The sequence below is a fragment of the Xiphophorus hellerii genome, chromosome 18 (genome assembly GCF_003331165.1).
Source record: "Xiphophorus hellerii strain 12219 chromosome 18, Xiphophorus_hellerii-4.1, whole genome shotgun sequence".
In the NCBI taxonomy this organism is placed as follows: Eukaryota; Metazoa; Chordata; class Actinopteri; order Cyprinodontiformes; family Poeciliidae; genus Xiphophorus; species Xiphophorus hellerii.
Genome location: NC_045689.1, coordinates 17088802 through 17101034, shown reverse-complemented (window position 1 = coordinate 17101034; position 12233 = coordinate 17088802).

Sequence of the window (12233 nt, the reverse complement as noted above, 5' to 3'; positions counted from 1 at the left end):
TAAACCCCAAATAAGCTTTTTCTGTAGATAAGTTAGATAAATTGGGCTTCATCTGTTGTTACTGATCACAGTTTGCCACTTTTTTTGTAAACTTGTTTAATCCAGCAGTATTTGGCCTTAAAGTGTCTTAGTGCTGCCCTCTTTGAGTTGGAGGGTGGCTACTGCAGTTGATTTGTCTTGTTTATAACAAACAGGAAAGTCAGATTGATGTCTTCATCACAGCCCTGTGTCCGGGTATAAAGCCATCTCACTCAAAATTATCGTCTCTGACCTCTTAATCTTTTTTCCCCAATGGCCGGAGTGGGTTGAGAGTAAAGTGTTGGCGACGTTAATGAGCCATGTGTTTACTTCAGACATGCAACTTATTTTCCAAAACCAGTAACAAAAGTGAATAGCCAGTAAAGTTAAGCTATATTAAAAAGCTGTGAGTTACCCCACACTCCAAAACAGTTTGGACTTTAGACTTCAATACAGTTGTTAAGCTAGTTGAATTCAAACAGAAACCTCCTACACTGCTATTTAAAGCATGGGGTAGTTTCACAACTTCAACTATTTTGCAAAAAAACTAAAAATAAAATCACCATTTTCTTAGAAATTAGAAGCTTTGATCTTTTTTTTTCAATTTCTGCTCTAGCGATTTTTCCTACAATTCTTGTGTCACACAAAATTAATCAAGTATGAGGTTTCTCTTAAAAACACTGAATGCAAATGCATTTATTATACAAAACATTCACTTTTCCTAAGTTGAACTAAAATATAAAGCTACAGATGAAGATAAATTAAAAGAATCATTTGGGAAGCCGGACGAATTGGCTCTTCTTTGGGAGCCACGCCACAACAACTGGCTCTCTGAAAAAAAGACAAACTTCCCATCACTACAAATCCTAGGTATTTTTTCTTACAATACTAAAACCAAAAACAGTAGTTGAAGAATTGCCATTTGAAATACTTGTTTTTGAAGCGTGTATACAATGAGCCAATAATGCCTACTGGAGGTTTAGATCGACTCCAGAAGAGCATAAAGCAGTGATCTAGCAGACTGCAGGATGTTCTAATGTCGATATGAGTATAAGGCAAAAAGCTGAAGAAAGGAGGAAATGTATGTGTGAGATTGACGTGTGCTCTTGTGTGTGTATGTACAGTTTTTGCCCAGTGGTACTGCCTGAGCTCAGTAGCAGTGGAGCATGTATTGTAATCAATAGCACTTCAACCAGAGAGCAAATCAATGGAGGCTGCACTGTAATGGAATGCATGGTCAAGGGAGAGGCAGAGGGGATGGCTGAGTGGTGAGAGCGAAAACAAACACAAAAAGATGTGAACGCCAGCCAAGAGAGATGAAAGAGGTGGGAAAATGTGAAAAGAAATATTACTGGATTAAAATTGCATTAACTGAATTAAAGAGAAAGCTTGAAACATAAAATGAAGTAATATGAGTCCATGGTGGTAGACAAAAAAGGGAGGAGTGTAAAATAATTAGGTGTGATGGAGGAAACGTACAGTGGCATTTATCAGTGTAGGCAAATTCTTGTGTTAGCATGCTTCCTCAGTGAGCCTGTTTAAACCCCCTGTGAGTGTTCAGGAAAGCAGTGCAGGGAAATTGGCTCCAATAAGAGGAAAATTGACAATTAAGAAAAGAAAACAGAAAGAAAACCAAAGAAGGAAAACATCATGGGATATTAAAATGTGTTGAGTTTATTTGCAGAAAATATAAAGGAAAAAATAATGAGGTGTGCCATTGCGTGTTTACATACATATATATTTCTTAGAAATTACATTAATGATATATAAATATATAATTTATGTAAATATATATAAAGTCAGAGAGACATTACTGGTTTCAGAAATGAAGAAAATCATTGAAGTAAAGCATGTATACTTGGATGTGTGCAGTATTGAGTCAAACTACTTTCCAACAAAGAAAAAAAACACAATTATCAAAAACTTACTTTTTATAAATTAATCCAGTTCAAGCAGAGTGAGCCAGAGAGACTTTTCAACCACAAAGTAACTCACTAAAATTGAGTGTTGATAGCAATTTGGTGAAAACTGACTTAAGTAAACTATTTTCAATTGCACAATATGTTTGCATTTACAGTGTAGAAAACAAATACTTTGTCCAAACACTGCATGACTCATACAGCAGCGATAGATCAGCATGCCAAGACATAGAGAAAGATTAAAAAAACTACTTTTGTTTGACATGTTAATTTTTTCTTTGACAGAAACAAACACAGTTTTACTTATGTTCCAACCCCCTGTGGATGCCTGCGCTCCCACCCATATAAAAGTCCTACAATCCGTTAAAGAGACCAGTCTTAATGGAAAAGTACTAAAATGTAAATTTCTTATCATTTGTTTGCTGATAGATGTCTGAGTTTCTTCTTCTGTATCTGAGTGTGAGGGGAGGTTTAATGGGGATTGATAATGATGCGTTTGTGAGTGATTTTTGATGAGCTAGGAGATATTCCTTTCTCAGCTGCATGCATATTAATAACATCTGTGGTGTTTGGGGGAAATACCACTGTTCGGCTATTACAGCTTGCTTGCATGAACGTGGGCACAAGAGGCCGAGTACAGGCATAATTTCTTCTCTGTCTCTACATCTAGCATACACACATTCATCGACACGCATTAGGAGTGCATTAACTAACCATCGGAGTTTTTTCCCTCTGCCTTAGACTGTAACACACGCAAACGCACGCACCCCTGTATCTCCTCATTCTCTGTGTGATAAACTTGCTTATGACAGCTAATAACTCCCCTATTCCTCCTGGTCTTAATTAGAGACAGTTATTATATTGTGTTTGATGCCCCCCCAATCTTCCCTCCCACCATCCTTTTCTCTTGTTCTGTGTCTCCCTCATGCTTTCTTCCTTTTTCCTTCCCTCAGCATCCTCACACTGTTGCACAGCTTGAGTCTCGCCAGTTGTTTGGAGCAATATGTGGTGAGGAAGAAGTCAGGATGCCTTCACAAAGTCATCTCTGTCTCTCTGCTGGAGGTCTTTGCCACCAGTCTGCTTCCCACGCAAACAAGGAAACACACACATAATTACAAATATCCACTTCTTTCACGCTTCTGTTTTAGTTTCTTGACTCTGTGAAATTGCTTGTTTTGCCGTCTATTGAACCGCTTTCTTTGTGGGTCGGAGCTATGAAGGCTACAAAGACTAGGCATGAACTGGAAACATTACAGGCATAACTCTCACTCCTGGAACTGTATTTCAACAACAAATCAGCAATCCCTTTCATTCTTCAATGCAAAACTGTGGCCACAGAGGCAGACGGTTAAGTTAAAACCATTCACACACATTCACAACTGTTTTCATTTCGAACTTAACTCATTCACATCATAGCTCGAAATGTACTATTTGAAGAACAAATCATGCTAACATATGTTAGGTCCTTAAAGGTGCCTTTTAAATATGTAACACTATCATCAAAAGTTTATTTCAGGAATTTAATTCAAAAACTGAAAATATTTCATACAGAATCAGAGAAATATTCTTTAATATTTTATTGCCCTTTTGCACAGTGATCTTATGGTCATTGAACAAAGTATTTACAGTTTGGGCAATGTGGGGTGCTTCCAAGTCCTGTTAAATCCCCATTTATTTCAATGGAGCCTTAAATGGAGCTTTGTGCAGGGTGGATGTCTTGTTTTGATTGTCACTGTGGGAATGGATAGCGTCTAACACAGAGATATAACAGCTTCCTAAAAGCATAACTATCTATAGAAACTTCGTATGGGACCTCAAGCAACTTGGACTCAGTAGGTCTTCACTTCTTCTCAGATTCTGCAAGTCAGAGTTTCAAATGAAAAGTTTTAATTTCAGTTGAAAAGAGGAACTTGGATCACTAAGCACCCTTTTCTCAGCTTCGATGATTATAATGTCTCTGGACATCCTTAACACAAGTAAGGCAACAGCTGGAGCTCAACTCCCATGTGTGGTGGTTTTTGAAAGTGTGGCTTCAGTCCACACTTTCTGAATTTCCATTTTTTCCAAACATTTGAAAGGACTTTGTTTCACAATTTTCCTACGGCTGCAGTCACTCCAATAGATTAAGTTTTTCCTTTTACCAGACATTTTTTTCCTTGAACTAAACTTCCTATAAAAAGAAACTTTGAAAACAACAATCTGTAAACAACCTGCTTCTGTAGCAATTACCTCTTTTCATCTAACCATGCCATATTATTTTGGTATTTTTAAAAAAAAAACCTTTTTGTTGATCTTATGCAAGTATCTATTTTCTGAGGAACTGAATTTTGGGTTTCATAAGCTGTAAGCCATAATCAAAATAGACAGAACTTATATCACTGACTGCTATAAGTCTATGATGCTTATGCTAATGAGGGTGCAGACACTCTGTACTTTAACTGGGGCAATTCGGGTGACTTGGCCTCAGTTTTACTTTAGCTTGAAATCACAAAAGCTAGTCACTATAAAATTTCTTATGATTTTTTTTTTTTACAAAAACCTTTCACTGCACGTGGTTAAAGTTGACAGTAAATATTGTGAGAAGTCTTCCACCTCTCTGTTATACCTTAGATATTCAAAGGTTCAATAAAAGAGAGGGGCTAAGTTTGAGACCAGTTGAACAGACTTAATGTCAACCCAAGTAAGTCTTCAAATATTGATCAAACTAGATTATTTAGATAATAAATTAAGGTCATTCATAAGGTCAGCGTGTGAGCATGAGTGTAGGGAGAAGCTCTTTGGAGTCCTCTTACAGATGAAAGGAGATGCATCAGATGTTCGTATTTGCTGTTCTGTGAACAGGTTGAATGCTCCAAAGGGCACAAGCTGAACATGAGAATAACCTGGAAACTTTGTGTTGGCTCAGTCTAAGCACATCAGTTATTGTTGAAAGTCAAAAAGCTGGATTTTTATTGTACTCCGAAGCAGCTTAAAAAGTCTAAGGTCACCAGAGCTGAGGTTTTATATGTCCCCTATGATAAAATGCAACTGTGCAATGCTTTGAACATACCAACAGGGGTGCCTGACTTTTTAATCTGCCTTGTTGATCTCTGTGTGACACATTTCTATCTGTGCTCAAGTTTGTACAAATTTTGTTTCAGTGCACTGCTTCTGCTTGTTGGTCTCTCTGTAACAAGTGACTATGGCTTTGGGGAATGTCATTTTAATGAAAAATGCATCTACATACAGTTTATCCAAAGGTTTTATGTGCTTTTTTTCTGTGCTCTTAATTACATAAATACTTTAAAAAGAGAGCATTTGTATCAGCAGTGCTTGATGAAGGTAAACACTTAACTAGACTTAGATCGCTTCTGTTGTTGCTTATTTTTGTTTCAGACTATTAAATGGATTTTAATACCAGACAAAAAAGAATTAAACAAACCTGTCGTGAAAAAGGAAGTGCCCCCTAAACTTAATAGCTTGTTCTGCCACTCTTCTGACAATGACTCTTTTACATTTCTGTGGAATATTGTGGCTCAAAGTTCTTCACAAAATTGTTTTAATTCGGCTACGGTGGTTTCCAAGTAAGAGTGGACTGCATAAGGCCTTGCCAAATAATATCAACTAAAAATTACAATTTTCAGCAGAATAATAATTCTCTCATTATATTATGAAGATATCTTGGTGATTACCAAGTTGTTTTTTTAAGAGAATGTGAGGCGAGCCTTTGTTATTTTTGCTCAGCACCGGTTGTTGGTACACTTCAACATTCTTGCTCAGTTTCTTTCTTACTGGCTAAATAAAAAAATCAATCAGACAGCTGCAGCTGATCCAGAACACTACTTCTCAAATCCTCATTAAAAGTAAGAAAGTAGACCACGTCAGCCCATTCTAAGGTCCTGATTTAAGCTCCATGTATCTCAGAAAACATAGATTTCAAGATACTTTTATTAACATACAATCTCTGAAAGGTCTAGCACCGAAATCTATTAAAGACCTGTTGTTGTTGTTGTTGTATCAATCTTCCAGATCTCGTGTCCTGTGTATTTCCAGAATCAGAACCTGGGAGAAACAGCATTCATTTGTTTTTCTCTTCTAACCTGGAACACAATTATAGAAAACTACAAAATGATGAAACACAAAGTCCTGTCAAATCAAGGTTTAGAGTTGCCTTTGACTGTTCAATGTATAGCACTAACTGAAATATCATTCATTTTAGTCTTTAGTAAAACTTTGCTTTTCCTTATTATGTCACTGCAGTGTAATCTTAATGTTTTCATCTGATAAAGCACTTTGAATTGTCTTGCTGAACTGTGTTGTATAAACACACTAGCTTTCATAAGTGTAATCCTTAAATGAGGCAAGAAAGGCCTGCAGTCTTCTGTGAAATCCTAGACGTGTTCTCAATGCAGCCTTTTGGTTGGCTGGCCACATCTGGAAAGGAACAGTCCTGTTCCATGTTTTCTCCATTTGCAGATGATGTTTCCACTGTGATTTGCTGGAGTCCCAAAGCCTTGAAAATGGCTTTGTATGACTCCTTCTAGACTGATACATCACAGGGACTTTGTTCTTATCACTTTTTCTGTTCTAGAAAGGGGCAAAATGGTTTGTGTTTCAGCATCATTCAGACTACTTTATGTTGCCCGTATATGTTATCTGGCAGCCTAATGTGAAAAAAAACACAAACATAGGAAATCTGTCAGGAGGCAAATACCTGTCTACTTCACTATTTATAATTTTATCTTTCTTTTGCTTGACTGGTAAATAAGGCAGATCTGAAATTTTATAGATTCAGTGTTAGATTAAAATAAGAAAAAAATTAACTACAGCCAGAAAAAATCTGGAAAAGACAAGAAGTTGAATAAATGGTAAGTGGTTTGATTTGATAAGCAAGTGGCCTCATGATTTATTTAGATTATATCTGGTCCCAACTTGTCATGAGCTGAAAGAGGAACATGTATTGAGACTCATAACATCAAATATTTATAATTCCTCTCTACCTCTCTCCCTCTCTCCCACACACACGCACATTTTTATACACATCTGACTGTATGTTAATTGACCATGTTGGGATTGAAGTAGCACAGCTTATTTTTGGAGAGACTGCTCAGTGATACTTTTGGTACATATAAGCTTTATTATTGTTGTCTAAAAGACTAGGTTTTTGTGAAGTTTTACTAAGGATATATTTCCTTTTTTGTCTTTTTAAAAAATAGTTTTCATTAGTTTTGATTTGGCAGTCTTGTTGAAACAATAGGTATCCCCCTGAAACTAGACAAAAATCAAACACTAAACAAGAACTATTTATTTTCAGAGTCACATTAACACTACTGTCTGCATTCTTCCCCCTCAGGAATTTAATGAAGTGTTAAACACAGCAGAGAAACTTTTGTAAAAATAGTTTCACTACATGCATTTGTAAAGCAACATGTATAAAGAGTCCTTTCGAAACTAGTGGTGAACTTTCCCAAATAATTTAAGATTTTATAACTAAATTGTGGTGAGTTGGACGATGCAGAACTAGAACATGCAGGATATTTAAAGAGCTCTCCACCCACAGCACAACTTATTCAAGAAAAAAGTTGCGAAATGATTACTTGTAAGGTGTTATTTTTATGGTGTTGAAGCCTCAAGGTAAATAACAGCTCTCTCTGTGTCCCTGCAAAGATCATAATTACATAAACCACTTTGGCTAATGTACACAGAATCAGTTATGTTAGAGTGCCTGCTGAAAACCACCTGACTGGATAAAAAAAAGAAAAACACCAAGGTTAAAACTTTATGTCGATGGCAAAATATAACAACTGCAGAAAATCACATCCAGCTTCTTTAGACAACATGGTAACTTCTAATCTAGTAGTTTAAAAACTTAAACTTATTTATGTAATTTTCTTATTAACCAAGCATGTTAAGTGGTGATTCCACATTGATACGTTAATCTATAATTATAGATGTAATAAATTGGTATTGTTAGCATCACATAGAAGTACAGTGATTAGTTAGAAAGAGGCTGTGACTTAGACCTCATTGTAATATTTTGAAATTATTGTAACGTTGTAATATTGTGCCCTCAAATGCTGCACAACTGTTTGTGTTTCATGAATGAACGATGAAGAAATCATTCACTAAACCTTGGCTTGAACACAGCATTCACTTGCTAGTAAAAAGCTAGACTAGTAAAAAGCCTTTACTAGTCAGACTAAGCCTCTTGTGTAGAAATGTTTGAACCATTCGATTTGTGTTTGAGACATATGCATCAAAACATCAAACACTGCATCAAGTCCGCTGCTTAACACATACTCAGGGAGACATGTTCATTAGCAGGAGGGGACCATTCTGTGGTAAACTATGTGGAGCATCTCTGATAACGGCTGCAGGTCTGGAGAGAAACAACAGACTGAGAGACATTCAAACAACAGTGATGGAGAATGCGTGTGGAAAATTAAAAGTGGGGCAGAACTGACAGACAATCAGCTGCGATCTGGCATAGATGGATTTAGGAATAAATTCAGCCAGCAATATTAGCTTCTTTTTGACAATATATTTTTCAAGAGGAAGGGTAAACAATGTTTAAAAATGTGTTCAGTGGTTTATTCTCACTATTGTATTCTCTACAATAGTGAGAATACTATTATATCAATAATTTTAAAAATTGTCGGAGATGGCTATTTTTGAGCTGTCAGTCATCTGTTTTTCATTAAATGCCATCTGACAAATATCACAAAACTGATGTACATTAATTCCTAAACAAAACAAAGAGCTTGCAATACCTGGCATATGTTATCTGTCCGTTTATAATACAGTACCTCACACAAATAGGCATATCCAAGAAGCCTTTTCATATTCTGTCAAGTTACTACTGCAATAACGTACATATGAACTTTACTGTAGTTTTATGTGACTGACCAATACAATGCAGTACATAATTGTAGACTGGAATATAATACATGGTTGTCAATGTTTTTAACAAACATAAATCTTTAATCTTGTATTTAGTTCTCTGTGTTTTTGTTACAACAGCCAATTAAATTTAGTTCAGCCAGTTGTCTTCAGAATTCACATAATAAGTTACACTTCTGTGTAATTTCATCTCAGTAAAGCCTCAGAGTTTTGCTAGAGAACATTAGCAAACAAATGTTTAGAGCTTTGTAAACAAAATCCCAAGCACTGAATGTCTCATGGAGCAATGCATCATGCAAAAAAAAAGGAAACGTCTACATAACTGTAAACAAGAAGATGCACAAATCCTCAGTTTATGTGGGACAGCACAACTATCAGTTGGATACCACAAATCTGGTCGTTATGGGGAAGTGGTAGACTGAAAGCCATTGTTGAACGAAAGCCATTATAGATCTCATTTGCCTTCTGCCACAAGTCATGTTGGAGACACAGCAAAAATGTAGAAGGAATGGGAAGTTTATTTGTATTTATATATAAGGTATTATGTATAAATACATAAATACACAAATACATAAAATACACTCATGGGAGTGTTTCAAATTTGTAGCACTCACACGAAAAAAAGCACCTTAAAATAATAATTAAACAAGTAAAATCTTAAATGTAACAGGCATGATAAAGCAAACTTTGGTCTTTGTGAGAAAACCCTAACAAACAACATTGTTTTTAGTCATAATTTGAAAATAATTAAGAGTTTCTCCACATTTAAGGCTTCCAGAACATTAAACTCTATATTGTCTACAAATGGCAAGGTAAGTTTGTTTGAACAGCACATTTGAGCAACAAGGCAATTCAAAGTGTTTATGATGAAAACATATTTACATGCAAAACACTACAGGTGCTAAACTAACATTATCTATTACTCTGAACTCGCTGGATACTATTGTCACTGCACCATAAACATTGAATCATGACTGCTAATCAATATCTGAACCTTGACATTGAAAGCTGTTATACCATAAATTGTCCAGAAGCAGCATCCACTGTCAAATTGGAAGATGATGTAGTTATGTTAAATGTGACAGATGCATATGGAGACAATAACATTGTTACACAGACACCTGTGCCCTATTTATGTCTTAGTGGAGTCAGTAAAGATATGCTTTCAGGTTAATGCACTTTCACTTATTAGATTGCTGGGACAATAATACCCCAGGATTGAATTAGCATTGGCTAGAGGAAGTATAATTTCTCGCTGGCAGCCATTTCTGAACTGATGTCACATTAAAAGAAACCACACAGAGCATTGTTTCTGACAAGAATGTCATTCTATAAGGAAAATAATAGCAACCTAGGAGACGTAAATAAATGTGCATAAACTTGGAGCAATTTTTTTTTCACAAACATCCAACTTTCTAGACATATAAAGAGCAACCTTAGATGGAAATCTCAGTAAATGCTATTCAATTCGAAAATATAGCAACAATAGCAGATACTTTTATCGCAACTAGTTCCGATATAAAAAATTTATCAAAATTAATCCCGGGTATAAAAAATGCAATCAGGTTCAGGTTACAATTCCATTGAGTAAGAATTTATCTATTCAAGGAAAATGATTTTTACAAATGTTTGCAACAAATGTTGAGATACTTAAAGAACCACTTTGCAAAATAAAACTTGCTTCAGCAACAGTGAAAGCAAGGCAGCCAGGTCAGACAAAAGTAGCAAGATATAAGGACAAAGAAGAAACATAGTTCAAGAAAATACCAGCACCTGCATCAATTCAGTCTGCTTTGTGGGATCATTTCATTTTTTCTTGGAGACAGCAGTAAGAAAGTGGTGGATTTGGATCATTTGAATCCATGATAACTCAATGTCTCTGTTACCTGACACACAACATGTAGGCACAGGTGGGCCTCCATATATTCAGATTTTATCAAAACATTTATTTATACAAATAATTTAACTCAAAACTAGACACTAAGTATGATTCTAATTATTTCTAAACCCAAATTCAGTTCTTCTGGAAATTAGCAGAAAATAATTTTTAAAAATTGTATGGGTGGGAAAGCAGGGGCCAGTCAGGGAGCTGGCGCCCAGGGGGATTTGTGTTAGCGCCTTGGCACCATCGTCTGCTCCCTAACATACGCAACACCACACATCAAGGTCTTCAGCCAGTCTTCACCAGGACCAAAAAATGGACCTGGCATTTTTGCCCATCGAGGCCGACAACGATTATTTATAAGATATGTGAGGGCACAGAACATATTAGGAGATATACTGTATGTGCATGTTTTGTTGTTTCAAAAATTTAAATAAAGCACAGCAGACAACTATAAAGAGAGCAACTCTGTTAAAAAAAGCACTGCTAGGAATGTTCATTTTGGGAGAAATAGTGACAGCGTCACAGCTTCTCCATACTGTCCATTGATGGCTTTCCAATTGTTCGTTGTTGACCGTTCTCTCAGCATTGTAGTTTAGACACACAGTTCCACCAGGTGTTTGCTAATCGTTGCTGCTAGTCCGGTGGAGCTGTGTGTGGGAGTGCTGGGGAGAGGTGCTCTGTGGGGTGGATGCTCGGCTGGGGACTGAACCACTAAGGCAGAGCTTTGGGTAAATAGGCAGCACATTGCATGAACAGACGTTAAGGCCCCCACTGGACTTTCAAGGGACTCTCAAACATGCACGAATGACTCAAAGCAACACTGTGTGTGTTTGATGGAGGAACAACATTATGATATAAAGCTGAAAAGGTTGTTTTTGCATAATCTCCTCACGCCCCCACTAATTAGAGCAGTTTTTACATTTTGTAAATTGACACACAAACTCAGTGTTCTTTTCTCTTAAAAATATTCAAAAATCTCATCTTATGTGAACCCAGTATCATTTATGATCTCATCATGTGAGCTCATTACGCTGCTTTCTCTAAATTGGTCTCTGTTTACCAGATGAATGAATCTAGTCATCAGGCTCTCTCTGGAAAAGCTTCAATTATTTTTAACTGCAGTAATTTCAGCCCAGAAATGAGCGAAAGAAAACAACATAAAGAAACAGACAAATGTCGAAATATGGGAATAATTTCATACAATAACCCAAAATAATTTGTTCTTTTTTCCCTGGGATAGACAGTTGAATGTTAAAAACTAAAGACCTAATAAGTCTTTAACATACTGATAGGTGGAACACCTTGTAAATATTTCCTATGGCATCGACTTTTTGTCTGTATGAGTTGATTATTTGGCAACAAACTGTTTCAAGAACACTCGGTGCTTAGCAGCTTGGGTGAATAATAGAGCATAAGCAACTTTCTTGATTATTTGTATCCCAACTGAACATATATGCAGGGATTACGTATTTCAATTCTTGTTTACATACGTTAATATAGCATTTGATGAGGAGAATAAGTTGGAGAAGTTG